We start from the raw sequence: 22,500 nt of genomic DNA, 5'->3' as shown, positions 1-22,500 counted from the left end.
CGACCCCTGAATGGGAGAAGCCGTAAGAAAAATAACGGAACAAAAAAGTTTTGTTTGTATAAAGAGTATTGATAAAAAAAACTGAAGGTTTGCGAGTGTCCTGAAATCTATTGTTAAATAAACAAAGATATTTAGCGCGTATATTTCATGTATTTTCTGAATAGTTTTTTATTTATTTTATGAATGTTTGTACGTTCACGAATAGTTTTGATTAATATATATTTGCCCTTAGGAATGCTCTCGCATATTATCTGTCAGGATAGAGAGTGATTTTTCTTTTACTGCTTTTTTTCGGAAAAGACAGACATACGTATATATATATATATATATATTCATTTATATATATATATAAATATATATATATATATATATATATACACACACATATATATATACATATATATATATATACATATATATATATATATATACATATATATATATATATATATACATATATATATATATATATATATGTATATATATATATATATATACACACACAAACACACACACACACACACACACATATATATATATATATATATATTGTATTAACGATAGTGCAGATTAAACTTTCGTAATAATTACTCTTCTCTGTTCGGTTTTGAAAGAAAATTTCTTTTATAAATTTTTAAGTGAAAATTCTTCTAGGCAGTGCAGAAAGTACAAGCAGTATCGCTGAAAGCAACCATCGTTTATAAAACTGCAGATATAGGCAATTCCTGTTAAAGTTTTTCATCAATAAAATTAATCAGAATCTTTGCCCAAATAACATTTTTTGTATTGTGAGGATCTCGAGATTTTAGGTGAAAAAAAAATTACCCAAAAATAAAATACGAAATTATTTAAATCAGTAAAATGGAAAATTCAAAATTTGTTTTATTGAGTAATTAAACTGAATTCTTCTCATTATCAACACCAACACGAAAGGACACAAAGAACACAAGTGATAATTTTTTCATTAATATTGACAAAATGACTGGGTAATTTCCCAATCCTATTGCTCCCCTGTCCAGCTATTATTCCAAACATTCCGCTTACACTTCACTCTGTTATGAGCAAGGGAGTGTGGATGAGGAATGGGGTTTAATAAAACACACATAACATACTCACTCACATTTATTTATCTTGAAAATTATATATATTTATATATATATATACATATATATATATATATATATATATGTGAGTGTGTGTGTGTATGTATATTATATACGAGAGATAAAGTAGATATACAACGGTAATAAATGCAGTCGGTTCTAGTCCACTGGGGGACAAAGGCCTCAGACGTATATTTATTCATGTTACGAGTTTGGTCCTTTTTCGTCACCATGCTGGCCACGGCGGATTCCTGACTCGTACAACTTCGCTGATTCTGGCGATACAAAAACCCTCTCGCTACGTTAAGATATTCCCACTAAGAAAAGGATATATATATATATATATAATATAAATATATATATATATTCATATTTATTTATATATCATACACTATAAATATATATATATATATATATATATATACATATATATATAAATATATATATATATATATATATACATATATATATAAATATATATATATATATATATATGTATATATATATATATATATATATATACATATATATATATATACTATATATATTTATACATTTTTTGAGCTTCGTGGGTACAATCACGTTTCGGTTTTAAAGCTTTTGGTCATTCAATACATGCGTCAGTTTTCCCTTCCCTGTCTCACACTTTCTCCCAGAACTTCCTCCTTTCTCTTCAAGTTGGCAAACAAATTGTAAACTCTTAACATCAATCTTCTCGCTTTGGCGAGTTTCTCTTTTTTTTTTTTGCAAAAAGAGTGTATCTTTAAAAGCTACCATGCATACTCAACTCGTGCCCAGAAAGCAACACACAGCACAAGAAAATCAGTGAAGAAAAATACAGATGAAAACGAAGGAAGGAGAAGAGGAAGAGAAAGAAATATAGAAAAAATGAGGTGAGGTCGAGAAAAATGGAATGTCTTGGAAAATAGACTGCAAATGAGACTGTACTTTGCTTGAATGGAAGATACCAGAAAGAGTCTGAAACAAAATCCAGAAATCTTGGAGGAGCTGGGTATGAATATGGTAATTCTTGACCAAGATGTTTTACTAATTCAGTTTATACAAGAACTAGACTTTATAAAGACGACGGTATTCTCTTTCTTATTTTCAGAAATTAAACAATGTTTTACTAAAATTATTATCTCAATTCCCGAAGCTGAGAGGACTTTTATTCTCTCAATTCCCGAAGCTGAGAGGACTTTTAAGAAGAGTTTACCAAAGAAAACATTTGCTACTTGTACAAATTTCATGATTGGAATTCTATGGAAATTTAGAAAAGTTCACAATTGGTATTCCATGGGAACTTGGAAAGTTCAGGATTGGAATTCCTAGGGAATTTAGAAAGTTCACAAATGGTATTCCATGGGATTTAGAAAGTTCACGATTGAAATTGCATGAGAATTTACGAAGTTCACGATTTTAATTGCATGGGAATTTGGAGAGTTCACGATTGGAATTGTATGGGAATTTAGAAAGTTCACGATTGGAATTTCATGGGAATTGTGAAAGTTCACGATTGGAATTCCATGGGAATTTAAAAAGTTCTCGATAGGAATTCCATGAGAATTTAGAAAATTCAAGATTGGAATTGCACGGGAATTTAGGAAGTTAACCATTGGAATTGCATGGGAATTTAGAAAGTTAACAATTGGAATGGCACGAGAATTTAGAAAGCTCACGATTGGAATTTCATGGGAATTTAGAAAGTTCATGATTGGAATTCCATGGGAATTTAGAAAGTTCACTATAGGAATTACATGGGAATTTAGAAAGGTCACGATTAGAATTGCATGGGAATTTAGCAGGTTCACAATTGGAATTCCATGGGAATTTAGAAAGCTCACGATTGAAATTCTATGGGAATTATGAAAGTTCACGATTGGAATTCCACGGGAATTTAGAAAGTTCACGATTGAAATTCCATGGTAATTTAGAAAGCTTACAATTGGAATTCCATCGGAATTTAAAAAGTTCACGATTGGAATTCCATGGCAACTTAGAAAGTTCTCGATTGAAACTCCATGGTAATTTAGAAAGTTCACGATTAGCATTCCATGAGAATTTAGAAATTTTACGAATGGAATTCCATTGGAATTTAGAAAGCTCAATATAGGAATTCTATGGGAATTCAGAAAGTTCACAATAGGAATTCCATGGGAATTTAGAAAGTTCACAATTGGAATTCCATGGGAATTTAGAAAGTTCACGATTGAAATTCCATGGGATTTTGGAAAGTTCACGATAAGAACTCCATGGGAATTTAAATAGTTCACGATTGGAATTTCATGGGAATTTAGAAAGTTCAAGATTGATATAGTAGGGTAACTTATAAAGTTCACAATTGGTATTCCATGGGAAGTTTAAAGTTCACGATTGCTATTCCATTTGAATTTAGAGAGTTCACTCCAGGTATTCCTTGGGAACTTATAATGTTCACGATTGGAAAACCTTGGAAAATTAAAAAACTCACGATTGAAAATTCATGAGAATTTAGAAATTCCGCGAATGATATTCCATGTGTACTTAGAAAGTATCGATTGAAATTCGATGTAAACATTGGAGGTTCCTGTTGAAATTCCGTTTGAACTTGGAAAGTTCACGGATAAAATTCATAAGGAATTTAAAAAGTCAACGATGGAAATTCTATGGTAACTTCATGTAGAGTATCTCTCTCTCTCTCTCTCTCTCTCTCTCTCTCTCTCTCTCTCTGTGCAAAAGAGGTATCATAATAGATGAAGATACTCACAGTAAGTGAATACATTGTATTAATAAAAACTCTCTCTCTCTCTCTCTCTCTCTCTCTCTCTCTCTCTCTCCCTCTCTCTCTCTCTCTCTCTCTCTCTCTCCAAGATAATCATATGTGGTCGACTGATATCTCAAAACCTCAAAAATATATTTCGAGAACTGTTTTCCTTTGGAAGTGAACCCCGGCTTTTGCTTTATATGCAAAACACTCTTCTCCTGCTCAGAATAACATGAAATATAAAACAAAGCCGCTATACTTCCAGGTCTAATTAAGGTGGATAGACATAAAACTACCTTTCAAAGTTTATGAAACTTGTTTGTTCAGCATTTTCAATACAGTGCAAAGTTAATATTACAAGTAGAAGTCTGCTCCTCGTGCAATCAACAACACAAACAATCGGGAACACACATACTTACACTCACACACCCACACCCACACTTTATATATATATATATATATATATATACACTAGAGCATTAATATAGATTTATACATAAAAGTATGTATACTATATATATATATATGTATATATATATATATATATATATGCACAAGTGCATTAATATGGATTTATACATAAATATGTATATATATATATATATATACACACATATATATATATATATATATAAATATATATATATATATATATATATATAGCTAGATTTTAAGTAGACTTTCCGAGAGACAAGGAGGCGCATCCTTTTTGAAGGCCCCACTATATAAACCAAAGCGGTTTGTTTGGCCACAAACATTGGCAACATATCAACGCGTTTTTCATTCCGGTCGCTCAAGACTTTTTGAGCTTTGCTAACTCTTGTTTGAAGAGAGAGAGAGAGAGGAGAGAGAGAGAGAGAGAGAGAGATAGAATTCAAGGTATTCATTCCACTCTATAGAATATTTCATGGCTGTAATCGTTAGAAATATATATTAGACATCAGGGAGAGAGAGAGAGAGAGAGAGAGAGAGAGAGAAAGGTGTACTGCTCTGCTGTCTGCTTTTATGACGTCACATTCCTCATTATAACTCGAACCAAAAAGCTTTATTTCTGCATATATATATATATATATATACACGTACACACACACACACATATGTATATATATATATATAATATATATACACACATATATATATATATATATACATATATGTATATATATACATACATACATATATATATATATATATATACATATATGTATATATATACATACATACATATATATATATATATATATACATACATATATATATATATACATACATATATATATATATTATATATGGAACAAATACACTCAGCTTCGATCTTTTGCTCAGAGAGTTTATGCCTCAACTGAAAAGGAGTACAATTTACCATAAAAGAAACCCTTTTTGGTACAACTAAGGGACATAAATGCTGGTCTACCCTTAAATCTGCACTCTTTGTTGTAGATGCAACAGTTCCTTCTTTACTTAAACCAGATGGCTCAGTCACTCACTGTCCAAAGGAAAAGGCAACCCTTTTGGCTGATGTTTTTGACAGTAAACAGAGTAATGAAAAGGTGAACTTCTTCATTCCTTTTTTTCCTGAGGCTAAACTAGTTTAGCTTTTTGATCTCGTGAGATTAAATCACTGTTGATGGACCTTGATGCTTATGGAGGTGTAGATCCATATGGTATTTTTTCCTTTGTTTTTATAAAGACAGCAGATTTCTTAACTCCAAAGTTATCTGTTATTTTGCGCAAGTTAGCAAGAAGAGGAGCTTTTAGCACTTGTTGGAGAATTGGTAATGTTACTCCTCTATGTAAATATGTTTGTGGTAGCTCAAGTCCCACTGATTACCGCCCCAATTTCCATAACTCCCATATTATTCAAAGTTTTTGAACGTCTTCTGGCAGAACGTCTTAATTGGTTTGCTGAAGGTAATCATCTACTCCCTAGTTTGCAATTTGGTTTTCGTAAAGGCCTTGGAGCATGTGATGCCCTTCTTACAATCTCCAATGCTGTACAGAAATCCCTTGATTGTGGTCAGGAAGTTCGTATGATTGGCCTTGATTTTAGTGCTGCCTTTGACCGTGTTAATCATGAGGCCCTTGTTTTCAAACTCAAATAGTTGGGAGTGGGTGGGTAGTTTCTTAGCATTCTTATGGATTTTTTAAGTAATAGATCTCAAAGAGTTGTTGTTGACGGGCACCATAATGAGTATAGGGATGTGATATCCGGTGTTCCAAAGGGTAGTGTTCTTGGCCCATTACTTTTCATACTATATACACATGACATGTGGTTTGGCCTAGAAAACAAGCTTGTTGCTTATGCAGATGATGCTACTCTCTTTGCATTAATTCCATCTCCTGAATGTAGATCTGGGGTTGGTGAATCCCTTAATAGAGATTTAGCTAAAATTAGTGCATGGTGCCAATTATGGGGTATGAAGTTGAATCCTAACAAAACTCAAAGTATGATTGTAAGTAGGTCAAGGACAGTGGTTCCTCAACATCCGGATCTCAGTATTGATAATGTTTCTTTAAATTTGTATGACTTTTTCAAAATTTTAGGTGTGATTCTCGACGGCAAATTTACTTTTGAGAAACATATAAGGTCTGTGTCTTCTTCAATTGCACCAAAAAATTGGCTTATTGAGAAGTCTTTTAAGATTTTCGGTGATCAATCTATTTTGAAGAAGTGTTTTACTTCTTTCATTCTACCTTGTTTTGTGTATACTTCAGCTGCTGATTCTTATTTTAATTTGTTGGACAGAAACTTACGGTTTATTAAATTTCTTATTCCTGATCTAGATATTAATCTTTGGCACCTTCGTTCAATTAGTTCATTATGCATGTTGCATAAGATTTTTCATAAATCTGACCATCCTTTACATTCAGATCTCCCTGGACAATTCTATCCTGTTCGTAATACTAGGCAGGCAGTTAATTCTAATAGCCAGGCCTTCTCCATCATGAGGCTCAATACTACGCAGTACTCTAGAAGTTTTATTCCAGCTGTCACCAAGTTGTGGAATGATCTTCCTAATCGGGTAGTTGAATGAGTAGAACTTCAAAAGTTCAAAGTTGGAGCAAATGCTTTTTCGTTGACCAGGCGGACATGAGTCTTTTTATAGTTTATATATGACATACTTGTTTTTGAAGTTGTTAATAGTTTATATATGACATATCTGTATTGACGTTGTTACTTTTTTTAGAATGATTTATTGTTAATTTGTTCTCTTAATTTATTCATTTCCTTGTTTCCTTTCCTCACTGGGCTATTTTTCCCTATTGGAGCCCCTGGGCTTATAGCATCTTGTTTTTCCAATTAGGGTTGTAGCTTGGATAGTAATAATGATAATAATAATAATATAATCAACATTATCATCAACCCGTAAGTAGACCACTACATCTTAAGTTCTTATAACTGTCCCTCCAATTGCGTCTGTTAATAGTTTTACCATGCTAGTTTATTCACTCAAATTTTCTTAGTTTATCAATGCATCGTCTTCTTTCCTTTCCATGGTTATTTTTCAATCTTTAGGGACCCATTTTGTTATTCTTCTTGTCCATCGATTATCTGCCATTCTCATTATGTCCTGCCATGACTATTTCTTTTTCTTACACGTTGTTAGAATAATCCCTACTTAGCTTGCGCGTATCTTTCCATGTTGGTTTTTTTCCTATTGTTATTCCAATCATTATTTTTTTCATAGTTCCCCTCGTTTGTAACTAGATTATGTTGTAAGGCTGTGGCAACGCTTCGAGTTTATGATATATTGGTTAATAGAAGTAGGAACATCTGACTCAATACCATTTCTATTTAGAGAAAGTGGCATTTTACTTTTCTGAATTCGTTTTTGTTCACCAAAAGCTCTCCATCCTATACTTATTCTTCGTTTGATATCGTATTCATCTCCTGTGGAATAACTTACTGTCGATCTCAAGTGTGTATATTCATTATCAATCTCTAGACTTTCGTCCATAACACATTCTGTTGTCTGTCTGCAGTTTCATTGAACATTAATATAGTTTTATTCATATTAATTTTCATTCCTATATTTCTGATTTCTCTATTAAAATCTATCATCTTTTGTAATTCTTCCCATGATTCACTAAATAGAACTATGTCATCTTCGAATCTTAAGTTAGAAAATATTCCCCCTTAATGTTAATTCCTACATTTTCCTCATCTATTTTCTTTTTTTTTTTTACTTTTTTTAGGCATGCTAAGAATAATTTAGGAGAGATGGGGTCTCCCTGTCTAAATCCATTCTCAATCAGATGTTTCTCATATATTCATTGTCTTTGAAGGGCTTTCATTACTGCTGAAATTTTGACAGAATCAAACGATTTATCATAGTCTATTGATGTCATAAATACTGTTTTTTCATAATCAGTTGATTTTTCCATCAGCTTGTTAATTACGTGGGTGTGGTCAGTTGTTGAATAGCCACTATTAAATTCTTCCCACTCTCTTGGTTGATTAAAGTCTATCTTTCTATTTTTCCTAATATGATATTTGCAAGTAGTTTATGTATCACTAAGAGTAAACTTATTGGGCGGTAGTTTTTCAGGTCTTTATTGTCTCCCTTTTCTTTTTAATTGGTATAATGATTACGTTTTTTCAAGCTATACGTATAGAGCATACTTGCACAGGTTTTGTGTAAAGTTCAGCGAGTTGTACTACTATAATATCACCACAATCTATTATTAAATTAATTGTTAGGCCACTCTCTGCTGTTTTGGCTCGTTTCATGCCTTTATATGTCTTCTTACTTCTCTTTCTTTTGGTGTGTGTGTGTGTGTGTGTGTGTATGTGTGTGTGTGTGTGTGTGGATACACTATATAGTCTGTGTGTGTTATACAGCAGTGGTCTCCAACCTTCCAATCTTCATGTACCTATGAAATTATAATTGCAAATTTGGCTGACCACTAATAAGATTTTAGAGAAAAAAAGGTAAATTCGTTTATATAATAGATATAAAAAAACCTTTATTATATTGATATGCAATGCAAGGTTTAAATATAAAGTAAAATTTTGGTTGTTATCCAAAAATTTAAAAGTTTAAGTTTATACAAGAATTAAAAAAAAATCTGTGGTATTTCTTCTTGCTTGTTTTAAATGAGTTTGTGAATTTTGGGTGCCAATGACGTTACTGCAAGATGGATAGCCGATCTTATTTCAAGTCGAAACCGGTAGCGAGTCCCTAATTGCTGTGATATATGAAAATGTCTTTCCACACAAATACGTTGTTGAAAATGGAATTAAAATTTTCATGTAAGCCAAAATAGGGTCTTGATAAGGATGACTGGAATTTAGCTTTGAGACTATCTTCACATGACAAATCGATAAGGTTTTTCTTCTTCCATGCTTAATCGATGAGGGTTTCTTTTTTCATGCTTAAATAACTATCGAAGTTTGCTGCAAATGGATCTATTATCCATATATTGCTAGAGATATGTTGTTTTGCCCCATGAGTAGCATTTGTCCATTTTCATTTTAAGTGTTACTTGTAAGGAATATTTGGTGATTTCAACCAGTAGAGCATGAAGATCATCGATTCTGTCTTCTGAAGAGCTTCCTGGTTTGGTTGATTCTTGCATTCACTTCCTTGATGCGGCTGTTGTAGTACCAGTCATACGCATGATTTGTTCCTTAATACTTTTTTGAGGCATAGATATACTGGCGGCAGCATCAAGCTGTTTGTTAAAATCTAGTGCGGGCTCTTTATATATAGCTTGCTTGAATATTGTCCAGTTTGCAAAGCCTTGGTTCCACCTTTTTCCGGAAGGGTGGGAGGAGTGGGGTATTTCTCTAGTTCGAGGTCAATTTCTATGGCAAAGTGATCACTTATTAGCACAGGATGCAGTTGCCATTTGGCACCCCTTTGTATGGTTCTTGGCAGGAAGGGGAGGTCTAGGCAACTGCCCCTTAGGTGGGTTGCTTCTGACACTTTGTTAAGCAGTTTTTGGTCCGGATATTCTTGCTGTAGTACGGGCAAGTGTCAACCGGTCAGGTTTGTTGCCAATATAGAGGTCAGAAATGGATGGTGGGTGTTGATATCACCTGCAATGATTGTATCATCACCAGAAACAGCTGCAAAGAGCCCCTTTGCATTGGTGCTTTAGTTTGTTGATTTGTAGACATTGTGGACTGTGAGAGTTGTGGCTAGCAAATACTTGAACACTGAGTATCTTTCCAATTGTCCCATATTCGATACCTTTTACTCTTTTTGAGAGTAGTTAATCCTCTTATTGTTGATGTTAGATACGGGGTATAAACTTTGTATCCTGAGAATGAGAATGGTGCACTCTCACTTAACAAAGTTTCCTGTAGCATAATAATGTCAGTATTTTGCTCTGAGGTTTGGGATTGTAGGAAGCCAAACTTGTTTCTGAGTCTGCAGGAATTCCTTGGGATCACTTTCACTATGGTGTTGTTGAGAGTCTCTTCTATGTTGAGTGTGTTTGTGTCAGGTTTGTTTGCTGGAGGCACTATGAAAGGACTACTGTACGGAGTTCCAGGGCGGCGCTATTGAAGACAAATTTATCTTGGGCTAGCTGTAGAAAATTTATTTTATTTGCATTTAGAAAGTTGCTAAGGACGTTGGATATCATGGCTATGAAGGCCCCCATGGAGAAAGTGGTGGGGTCAAGGTTGTTCCAATCATTATAGGGTGGTTTAAAGGGAGTGGAGGGTCGTGAGGCGCTTGGTGGGCTTCTAACAGCGGGTCTAGGGAGGCTGGGAAAGTCACTTAAGAAATTGGTGGTAATGGGAGTCTGGATTTTGGTTAGGTTTGCTCAGCGGGAATGGCATGGGTGGAAGGAGAGGTGAATTTTGGTAAAGGTGGAGTAGGAGTGTAAGAGGTGGCTCGTTGTGACATTGGAGAAGATTTTGGAGGACGTTCAATATATATATATATATATATATATAGGTATCTATCTATCTATCTATCTATCTATCTATCTATATATATATATATATATATAGTATATATATATGTGTATGTATATATATATATATAGTGTCTGTGCCTGCGTGTATACTTACATACAGACATACCTTTATTTAAATGTGTAATATATTTTAGACCTGATAGGTGAGCAGCAAAATTAATTACATCTCACAGAATTATATAAGTTTTCTTTGTTCTTTTGCTCACATTCCCACATTTAGGAAAAGTCGGTGAGCTAGACAAAGTTAGTTTATAATTACGAGGCGTGGAAACACTAAAAAAATGAAATTTACAGGCACTCTAATTAGCATGTTGTGCATAGAGATTCTCTCTCTCTCTCTCTCTCTCTCTCTCTCTCTCTCTCTCTACGATATCCTTAGGAGGTCAGTCATTTACTTTATATAATATTCATCTATATATCACCATCAAATCTAGGAAAAATATAATCTCTCTCTCTCTCTCTCTCTCTCTCTCTCTCTCTCTCTCCCTCTCTCTCTCTCTCTCTCTCTCTCTCTCTACGTAATCCCTAGGCTGGTCAGTCATTTAGTGTATATAATATTCATATATCACCATGAATTCTTTTGGGATATATATAAAACCTTTCTCTCTCTCTCTCTCTCTCTCTCTCTCTCTCTGCCTCTCTCCTCTCTTTCTCTCTCTCTCTCTCTCTCTCTCTCTCTCTCTCTCTCTATCCACTAATTTTCGAGTGTTCACGGGACAGAAACACCAATGTCTCTCAGCCCTTATCTAATTAACAGGACGTTGGCGTCAATGGGAAGCGTTAGAGAGACCGATATACCATTATTTGAATTAACGTAATTTGTTCTTAATTCTTTCGTATATTTAAACATGAGAATTACAGTTTTTTACTTGAGAACTTTAAGATGTATTCATACCATTTTGTATTTAATAGTGGTAGATAAGAGTTCAGAGGGTTACATTAGGCCTCTTATTCACATCAATACTTTACCATCACTTTGAGGACCCAATATTGACAGGGACCTTGCTGATATAGTGTTGTCATATTTTATTCCATCCAGATATTTTTGAGTAATTGATTTAGATATATATACAAATATATATATATATATATATATACATATATTTATATATATACATATATATATATATATATATATGTATACATATATATATATATATATATATATAATATATATATATGTATATATATATACATATATATATATATATATATATATTTACACATAAAATACATATTCTATGTAATTTCTATGCTTACACACACATACACACACGCATATATATATATATATATATGAAATACATATTTTATATAATGTATATACATATATGTATATATATATATATATATATAACGGATTTTGAGCGAAGCGAAAAATCTATTTTTGGGTGAGATGGCCATGTCGTCCTGATGGAAGTTCCTATAGGGTAGCTTCCTAGGGTATATTACAACTACGGTGATATTCCCAGAGAATTTACCTTAAGGTACCAGAATTCTAACTCGTGGAGCGAATATCCCTAATGAAAGGGATATCGCGACATATCAGAGGACGTATTCTTGACACGCCACATGGCAATCTGCACCCCAAACAGAGATTATGTATCGAGGGGTCAATTGGCAAGAAACGAAAATGAGAAAGAAAAAGGGGGAGCCGCTCCCAAGGCTCCCTATTCTCAAGTTTCATAAGTGTGCCTGGCGCCAATCCTGGCGCCATCTGTATTCCTTGTAGCGTACACGAGGTGCTACTGATACTGTATGTAGGGAGGGGTCCTACAGCCCTTTCATAGAAAGGGAAGGGCGGGTCCATCAGGACGACATGGCCTTCTCACCCAAAAATAGATTTTTCGCTTCGCTCAAAATCCGTTTTTTGGGCTCGAGCCATGTCGTCCTGATGGAAGTATACCAGAGCATTATTGTATCTGTGGATTCTCAGAACGTGCCATACTCCCCGGAGATAATTTTTCCCGGTCGACTAGACCTAGAGACCTAAGATGTTTCCGTTATACATCTTTTCAACTAACCATAAACCATGTTAGAGCTTCCTGCCCCCTACAGGGAAGAGTCCTACTAGACTCTGGAAAAGTCTCGAAGAGTACATATACCTATGTATGAATACCAGGCAAGCTAATATAGTGGTCTCACCCTATATTAAGTAAAGCATAGTTTGAAAAGAACCACTGCGTCGATATGAAATATCGACCAGTATTCCGCACAATACTTGTATTGGACAAAGGTTTATATCCGCATAGGAGGAAACTTGTAAAACCGCCACCGTCCCCTTCTGGGACGGAGTCCTCCCGATGAGGGAAAGCATAAACCAATGCAACATAGCTTGCATACAGGAACAATCTATTAGAATTATCCCAGATAAATATATATAGAATGAATGTTCAATTATATCAATAAATTGACGCAGGTGAAGGAGAAGCAAGGTTCTCAAGAACAAGTTTATTGATAGACAATAAACAGACAGGTTAACAACAATTCTATATATATATATATATATATATATATATATACATATATATATGATATATATATATATATATATATAAGAAGAGGATAACCAAAACTTTAAGCATAAGTCTGATAGTAAACAGAAACTTGTTTATCTGAAAGAAAAACATTAGTGCCACTTTTAACATACCGAGGTATGAAGGACAGAAAAGTCTGTATTACTAATCAGTTACATTAGCGTTAGAAAGGCTCGGCACACATGTCTAGGTTCACCTTTGGAAGTGGAACAGTCAACGTGGGCACCTCAGTACCCTCACTTAGTTTGTAGCACAGAATGTAACTACACATTCACCCTGGAATTAACTGTCACAATTAAAACCACTGTTCCTCGCAGAGTTAAACAGCAGGGTTAACGACGCAACCCACTGCTACCACAGAACTCTTTAGTTGCTCCACTTGCTTCGCATAGTGGTGAAAGAACACTCTGGAAGACTTCCAGCCAGTGTATGAACGGAAATGTTCAAAATCCATACAATTAAGGAAATTTAAGGATGAAGCAACTTTCCTCGGATCGTGACCTGCGGGTGTACTGTCAGGATCCGCTCTGCGAATAAAGTATGCGATTTTCGCCCTAAGTTGATTCAGCGATAAATTTGAGCCTGATGTTTCTCCCCTGAATAATTGACCACCCTAGAAGTCTGAAGTTCTATGAAGATAAACCTTTAGGCATTCTACTGGACATAGATATGCATCTCCTTTCAGAGGGCAGATTCTCCAGGGACCCCACCTGTTGGTGGGTAACTCATCCTTGGTGAGAAACAAGGGATCCGGAAACAGGTTCAGTTCTCCCCCATCCGGGAACTGAACACGACCTTCCTCTCTCGAGAGGGCTACAATATCACTAACCCTGGCCCCGGACGCGAGTGGAAATAGGAAAATAACTATTTGGGTCAAATCCATTAACACACCCCTCCTCATTGCTCCACAGAGAAGCGAAATGAAGAACTTCGTCTAAAGACCATGAAATGGGCTTCGGAGGTGCTGAAGGTCTGAGCCTAGCGTAGGCTTTCAGAACTTTATTGCCTTCTAATAGATTTGCACTTATTTTCCTCTAGGAAGTCTATGCTGGCTTCCGAAATCCCAAAACGCTTTCTCAGCGCTAGGGAGAGAAAATCATGAGCTGCAGGATCTGAGTTTTCTGTAATGAAGCGCAGACAGAAGACTTCTGGACTCGCTGGGTCAGAGCTGGATCTGGTAGCGATAGAAACTTCAGTCGTAGTTCAAATGCCAGGGGGAACCACACGCTGTTCGACCACTTGTGGGTCACTATTGCCGCTACCCCCCTTGAAGGATCTCAGTTGTTGAGGACCCTCAACAGAAGGTTGTGAGGAGCGAACAGATAATCCTGGACCATCTGTTCCAGTCGAGGGACATCGCCTCCACTGCTTCCGCTAAGGGGTCCTCGTACGGGGACACGTACAGGGGCAACTTCTTGTTGTCTTTCGTCGCAAAGAGGTCTATCTGCAGTTCTGGGACTTGTTCAGAATGAAGGAGAATGATCCTGCGTCTAAGGACCATTCCGACTCTATCGGTGTGAGCCTGGATAGAGCGTCCGCTGTCACATTGCGGACTCCTTGAAGGTGAACTGCCGACAGGTACCACTTCTTCTTTTCCGCCAATCGGAAGATGGCCAACATCACCTGGTTGAGAGGTGGTGACCTCGATCCTTGTCGATTCAAGCATCTCACAACTACCTCGCTGTCCATCACCAACCTTATGTGGATCGAGTGATGCGGGGAGACTTTCTTTAAGGTAAGGAACACTGCCATAGCTTCTAGAAAGTTTATGTGAAAGGTCTTGAATAGCTTGGACCAAGTCCCCTGGACTTTTTTCCGATGAGTGACCTCCCCGTCCCTCCTTCGAGGTGTCTGAGTGAATCGTCACCCACGGGGGAGGTGGCTGAAGAAGAACCGACTTCTTTAGATGTCTGGCTTGGGACCAAGGCCTGAGAAGAGTACGTAGCCGAAGCGGAACTGGTCTTCTCAGATCTCTTCGCGCGTTTGATGCATAACTTCTCCAAACTCCGGTTGCATCCTTTAGCTGTGCTCTTAGCACTGGGTCTGTCACCGAAGCAAACTGGAGAGAGCCCAGTACCCTCTCCTGTTCGCGTCTTGATATCCTCTCGGAATATAGAAGTCTCTTGACAGAACCCGCTATCTCCTTCCTTTTCTTCGCCGGATGGAGAAACGATGTGACATTAAGTCCCAGTGGATTCCCAGCCACTGGAACCTTTTGAGATGGAGAAAGTCGAGACTTTTTTCCGTTGATCTTGAAGCCTAGATGCTCTAGGAGCTGGATCACTTGACTGGAAGCTTGCAAGCATTCTGTCTCGGATGCTGCCCACACCAGCCAGTCGTCCAGGTAGGCTACTACCAGAATTCCCTTTTGGCGTAATTGTTTGAGAGCTACGCTCGCAAGCTTCGTGAAAATCCTTGGGGCTATATTTAGCCCGAATGGCATGGCTCTGAAGGCGTATAGTCTTCGTTGTAGCCTGAACCCTAGGTAGGGGGGAGAGTCGACGGGTTGATTGGAACGTGCCAATAGGCGTCTGACAAGTCTGTGGAGACGGAATATGCCCTCTGGGCAGTAAGGTCCTTATGTGTTGCAGTGTTAGCATCTTGAATTTGCAATTCACTATGAACTTGTTGAGTGGCGACAAGTCCAGAATGACTCTGAGCTTTTCCGAGTCTTTCTTGGGAACACAAAACAGCCTCCCTTGGAATTTGATGGACTTCACCCCTTCGGATCACATTTTTCTCCAACAGTTCTTGAACGTACTCCTCCAGAACGGGGGGTGGAGTGTTGGAAAAAACCAAGGGCACGGGGGTGGAGAGCTGTACCAGCTCCAGCCCAGTCCGTTTCTTGAGTAGGCTGTGGGCCCAGGGATCGAAAGGTCCACCGATCCCGAAAATTCTGAAGTCTCCCTCCTACCGGCATCATCTCACTTTGACTGCCGTCCTGAGGTCTTGCCTCCCCGACCGCGACCCGCCATTGAATCCCCTTCCCCTTGAGTCGTGCCTAGACGAGCCTCTGGCTGCTCCTCTAGCTTTGCTCGAAAGGAAGTAGACTGCCCTTCGAACATTGGGGTTGAACACCGTGGACTGTGTCGACACGGCCTGGGGTACCCACTGGAAATTGGTCGGGGTTTGTGCCACCATCTGGGCACTGAAGGCATCGGCAACTGCTGTTGCTTTTACTGTTCAACTGGCTTGGCTGGCCGAGACGGTAGCCTAGGCCTTTTAGTCTTCCTCTTCGGTTGGGGATCCTCATCCAGGGAAGACTTTCTCTTGATAGACAGGCCCCACTTTTGGGAGAAGATTTCTATTCTCCGTGGCGGCCATATCCACAACTTCTTTGACCAACTCGCTAGGGAAAAGGTCTTTGCCCCCAAATGTTGGAGGAGATTAGTGTCCTTGGCTCGTGCCTCACCGTAGCCGAGGTGAACACGACCTCCCTACAAGCTCTCCTCGCCCTGATGAAGCTGTAAAGATCCTTCGTCTCTGTGGCCAATTGAATCTTGGGCACTACCATGAACATTTCATGGACCATGGGGTCACTTGCCATCGTCTCAAGAGTGGTCTGAAGAGACATTGAGGCAGCCAGTCTTTCTTTTGTCTCGAGCTCTCTCCGCAAAAGAAAGTCAGACAGCTTAGGGAGGTTCTCACCGAACTGACGTCCGGCAATATCAGCCTCCAACTTCCCGACTGAGAAGGTAAGATGGACGTCCTTCCAGTCCCTTTTGGTCCATGGGTAGGGCCAGCGACAAGGGTTTACACTCCTCCAGGGAGGGGCAAGGCTTGCCAGCCTCGACTGCTTTTAATACAGCCGCAAACCCTTTCTGCAAAAAGGGGAAGGCTCTAGCAGGAGAGGACACAAAGGAAGGGAGCTTCTTACTCAATGCAGTAACTTTTGAGTTTGTGAAGCCCCTCTCTTTCATCGAAGATGAAAGCAAAGCTTGAGCCATAGCATGGTCCATCACTATGACCTCCTTCGGCTCTGTCTTCTCCTTTGAGCTGGTTCCTTCCTCAACCGGACATAACAGTCCGGATATGACCCTTTGCTGGGCCAGAATTCCACTTCCTCAAGGGAAACTGAACCCAGCTTATCCGACATGACGATCTTCCAGTCGTCATCGGCATGTGCTCGGCATATCTCCACAGGTAGCATCTGAGCACAAGGGAAGGTCTTTCACATTGAGCCTTTTCTGGGGCCCATGTGATGCTGCAAGCCCCTGCATCCGCAGTTCCATTGCAGCCCGCCTTCTCCATATTCTCCTCTGCATTTGTTGGATCATTCCAACAATGGAGGAGAGGGCTTGTCCCAGCTCTACTGGGAGAGCGGACGATGTTGAGGGAATAGGTTCAGGGATCAGAACCGGAGCAGCCGACACCTCGTTTGGCTTCTTCCTCTACGATGTCTGGGGCTTGATCTTCATCCTGGCCTCCTGCCAAGAGGTCTTCCTCCAGACGCTCGGACACGTCTGACATCTTGTCGCCCAACTGGATGTCTTGCACGGCGACCGCCACTTCAGCATCCCACCTGGATCTGAACTAGGGGATCTCCTCTTGAGGGTGGGAATCACTGCATCAGCTGATGCCCTAGGGAAAAAGTAAGCCCTCATCTTCTCACTTGGAAGATAAGGTCCAGAGGTGTTCTTCTGGAAGCCCCTTATCCAGTTGCGAAGCTTCCCCCTTGCTATATCCCTTGATTCCGCTGTCCTAGGGGGAATCGAAAGCTTCAGTAATCAGGTTAGAGCACACGGTACATACCTGGGGGGTCCCAATACCGGAGCTCACCTTTGGAGACAGCGCATGCTGCGTGTCTCCTACAAAATCCATGTCCGCAGAGGTTCTTACTGCGGACGTTGCAGAAAGCACTTCCGTACTTCGGACGTACCTCCTGCAAAGAGAAGAAAATTTCCATGAGTATCAAGTGAACTATGTATCACTGGATATGCACAGTTTAGCATAACAATTCAGAAAGGAAAGACACACACTTGTGTTTCCCTCACAACCAATTGCTGCAGCCTTCCAGATAATAAAATCGAATGGTTAATCTCTTCTAGAATAACCAATGCCAAGTTTCAAGGGGAAACAGGTGGAGCTCACACCTAATCAATGATTTTAAAATCCTGGATAATAGACAAGAAAGAACTCACTTTCTTATCTGTAAGGCAACAGCAAAGGGGCTGTGCAAGACAACACAAAAGTGTTAGAACACACAGTGCTGTACCAAAACTTATACTATAGTTTTCCTCTTACAGTATATGTTATATTGAAGAATACTGGTACAGTATAGGAGGTTACGTGCCGGCCGGCACACACCATAACTAGCTTTAAAGTATACTACTTAACAGCTATAAGGCGGCAGAACGCTGGTTCAAATGCCTGTGCCGGCCAGCAACAGCCAATGTTGACTACACAAGGTAGCACCCGGCTGGCGGCCACTGCTACTACCGACCAGCAGACAAGGGCTTACATTAGCCGGCCGGCAAAGGTAACAACCGATGGCTGGCCGGTAGCAAAAGAACCAGAGGACTACGACTGCCCGGCTGCCGGCCTCATAGGCTGGCAGCTGGGGTCGGGTACAGCACTAGAAGAAAGCAGAATGGATGCCGGGATAAGAGCGTAAACTACCTCCAAGCCGGCAATCCGAAAGAGTGCATATAAGGAAGGGGAGAATCTAATCAGGCTTCCTGAGCAATGCCGTCTGGCTCTACAGGCAGGCATGGATGAGGGACCAAGGGAAGTCCGGGGTAGCACTCAAAGCAGAAGACCCTTGCGGCCGGCAGACTCTGCCCGGTCGGCAGGGGACTGAGTCAATTCCACATCCTAACCTATCCTAGGTCCAGATGTAGAATGACGTACATTACTGTAAATGGCTAGGCCATTATGGAGATAGAGGGGGAAGGGACAAAAGAGGTTCCTACCAACCTTGCTTTAGTGAAGGATCACCCGCAGCCAAGAAAACTCATCTTAGCCTAAGGGAGATCCAAGGAGGGAGGCCAGCAATACGTGCCAGCTCCCAAAGAACCAAAGCAAGGAAGGTGTTGCTACTCCCAGGGAAAGGATCTTATCCTCCCCCGAGAACAGCAACAAGGACTAGTCTGCTAGATCACAAAGAAGGAATCATCTCGTACAGAAACCTTCGGTAGTGACCTAAGGAGGCCTAGCCTCCTATGTCCTGTGTCAGGCCCAGCGAGGGAGGACTCTACCCCAAGCCAGACAAACACAGACTCAGACTAAAAACTCTGTTGTTCTGTCCCTCTCTGAAACCAGACTTACTGGAACAGGAACGTACAGTAACACCACAGTATAGTTTTATCGAAGTTAATTCAGATAAACCACTTAGGGATAAGCCCAAGGCTTAAACAGAGGGAAAGGGATTGCATAACTTCTCCGAAGAAAAGAAAGCAACCGGGGAGTATGAGAAAGTATACTAAGACTCCATAAGCAACTTAGCCTAGGCACCAAGAGAATCGATTACCTAAATCACCGAAACTCACTCGTATAATATCTTGGAAATATTCAACATAATCTTAAATGTATAAAAAACAGCCTAAAGCTTCATTAAAATTTTAATACACTCGAAAAAACCAAAATCATGCAGGAAGTACTAGGACCAAACGACTAGGCTACATGGCCTAGCGTAGGCCAGAGTTGGGCGAATACTTTGCCAAAATAATACTAAAGCACGAAAGGAAATCCTATGTAACGCTAAATAGCTAAAATTTTATTAAAGCAAAACAACCGGGAATGTCGCTCTGGCTAACTAAAACTAATACCTAGCGAGCGACAGCGTCCATTGACGCCTCCGGTAGGCTACGGCTCTTGTAACAAAGATTAATCCTATTAATCACTTAAAAATTTACCAAGAGCCTACATTTATACATGAAAGAAATGGTACTCAACTTATCAGAGGCCGACGAAGTTGGAGAAGCCATGAAAAGCTGAATAAATCCAAGATTTGAAGATTTGCGAGAAACACAGGAAAAAACACCGAGTTGTTAAGCTACGCAAAAAGGAATACAGATGGCGCCAGGATTGGCGATAGGCAACGCTTACGAAACTTGAGAATAGGGAGCCTCGGGAGCGGCTCCCCCTTTTTCTTTCCCGTTTCGTTTCTTGCCAATTGACCCCCTCGATACGTAATCTCTGTTTGGGGTGCAGATTGCCAAGTGGCGTGTCAAGAATACGTCCTCTGATATGTCGCGATATCCCTTTTCATTAGGGATATTCGCTCCAGGAGTTAGAACTCTGGTACCTTAAGGTAAATTCTCTGGGAATATCGCCGTAGTTGTAATATACCCTAGGAAGCTACCCTATAGGAACTTCCCATCAGGACGACATGGCTTGAGCCCAAAAGATACATATATAGGTGTGTGTGTGTGTGTGTGTGAAATGTATATACACAGTAGTACCTCAGTTTACAAGTGACTGAAAACAAGCAAATCAGTATTCACACGTAAAAATTCAAACCGGTTTTTAGGAAAGAAATTCTGTCTGTATGAGTTTTATTTTTGTACAAGTACTATATGAAGTTGACTATCCTGCGATACACAGAATTTTTATTGTGTAATGGAACAATATATAGCAAGTCTCAAAAGTTTTAAGGGGCACGACTTAGTAGTATTTTGGGAAAAAGAATATATATATTGTGTTTATCATAAGAAACGAAGCAACTAAAATAATTGACTGCAAAGAACAATAAATAGGTTTTGTAGTCGCTACCGCTGTTAAATGAAACAATTTAAGAAAAAAAAAAGATAAGATAATAAAACACACCTGAATTGACCTGACTACCTCAAATATCCCATCGTACACTACAATCAATTATGCAAAGCACAATTTTGCGCCCAAAGTAATTTAATTTTTTTATTTTTTCAAATTTTTTATGCTGTTATGTAAACAAAAACTGATTGAAATTGCCGAAACTCGACGTTTAATCAAAGCCACATGCATAAGTAAGGACATTTCACTGCTCTCGCAAATATACTTCAAAATTCATTGTTATTGACTAGATATTCCATCGGTTTCCTGCATCGGCAATTTCTTTTTATATTTCTGACATTGTTATCAATAAATATTTCAGTGCGCCCTCGATATGTAGGTATTATGGTAATACTAATATTGTATATATATATATATATATATATATATATATATATATTATGTATTTATGGATATATTCATACCTATTTATACATGTGTTAATAAACTTCCTTCTTCTGTATTTTACCAGCTAAATACATACCTTTCTAAATCATTGTATGATCATCTCCTGCCATCGATTTTATATGTATATTACATTGTGTTGCATAAATTATAGATTATCAACTGGGTATCATTCCTCTTCTCCGAACGAGTATTTCATAAAAGGGGATTTTATTCTCGCCGTTGTGGAATATTTTACCATTAAAGACTTGGGTTTCTTTCACTTTCTTTGCATTTTTTTTTTATTTATCTTTCGAAGGAGGGCCTGCTTCATTGGTCTAGTCCAGGCGTTTTATTCACTTTTACCATATTTATAATCACCTAACATGTTTTCCAGGTCATGGATCACTAAAAATTTCTGATTTAATCCTATTATAAGTAAATTTAACTTTTTTTTTTTTTTTGTAGGGAGGATACATCAAATTTTCCCTCCATTTTGAAGAAAATTTATTATTACACAGAGTGAGAGATTATTATTTTTTTTTTTGGTTGATTTTTCCTATTCATTAGATAATATTAAATGTTTATTGGTGGAATATCCGAATAGTTCTTCATTATATTAAGAGAGAGAGAGAGAGAGAGAGAGAGAGAGAGAGAGAGAGAGAGAGAGAGAGAGAGAGCGCAAGGCTAGTGGGCTTAACTCTTATCATAATTAATTTTCGACTTCACAATCCCCCCAAAAAATCTCACAATATTACTAATTATAAAGGTTCGTTGCATGTCTCAAAACTTCGCTAAAAAAAAACAGGTCTTTTTTTTTATAAAGTTCATCAACTTCAACATTTCCAATACATATTTAGAATATATATATATATATATATATATACATATATATATATATATATATATATATATGTATATATATATATATATCCTTTTATCGTTAGAAAGAGCAAATATAGGGGAGTTTTGTGCCAAAATCTTAAAATAGGATATTCCAAAAAATTAGTAAATAACAGTGCATCCCCTATATAATAAAGAGCAAGTG

Source organism: Palaemon carinicauda, chromosome 17 (genome assembly GCF_036898095.1).
Source record: "Palaemon carinicauda isolate YSFRI2023 chromosome 17, ASM3689809v2, whole genome shotgun sequence".
Classification (NCBI taxonomy): domain Eukaryota; kingdom Metazoa; phylum Arthropoda; class Malacostraca; order Decapoda; family Palaemonidae; genus Palaemon; species Palaemon carinicauda.
Note: the sequence above shows the minus strand (reverse complement) of the source record.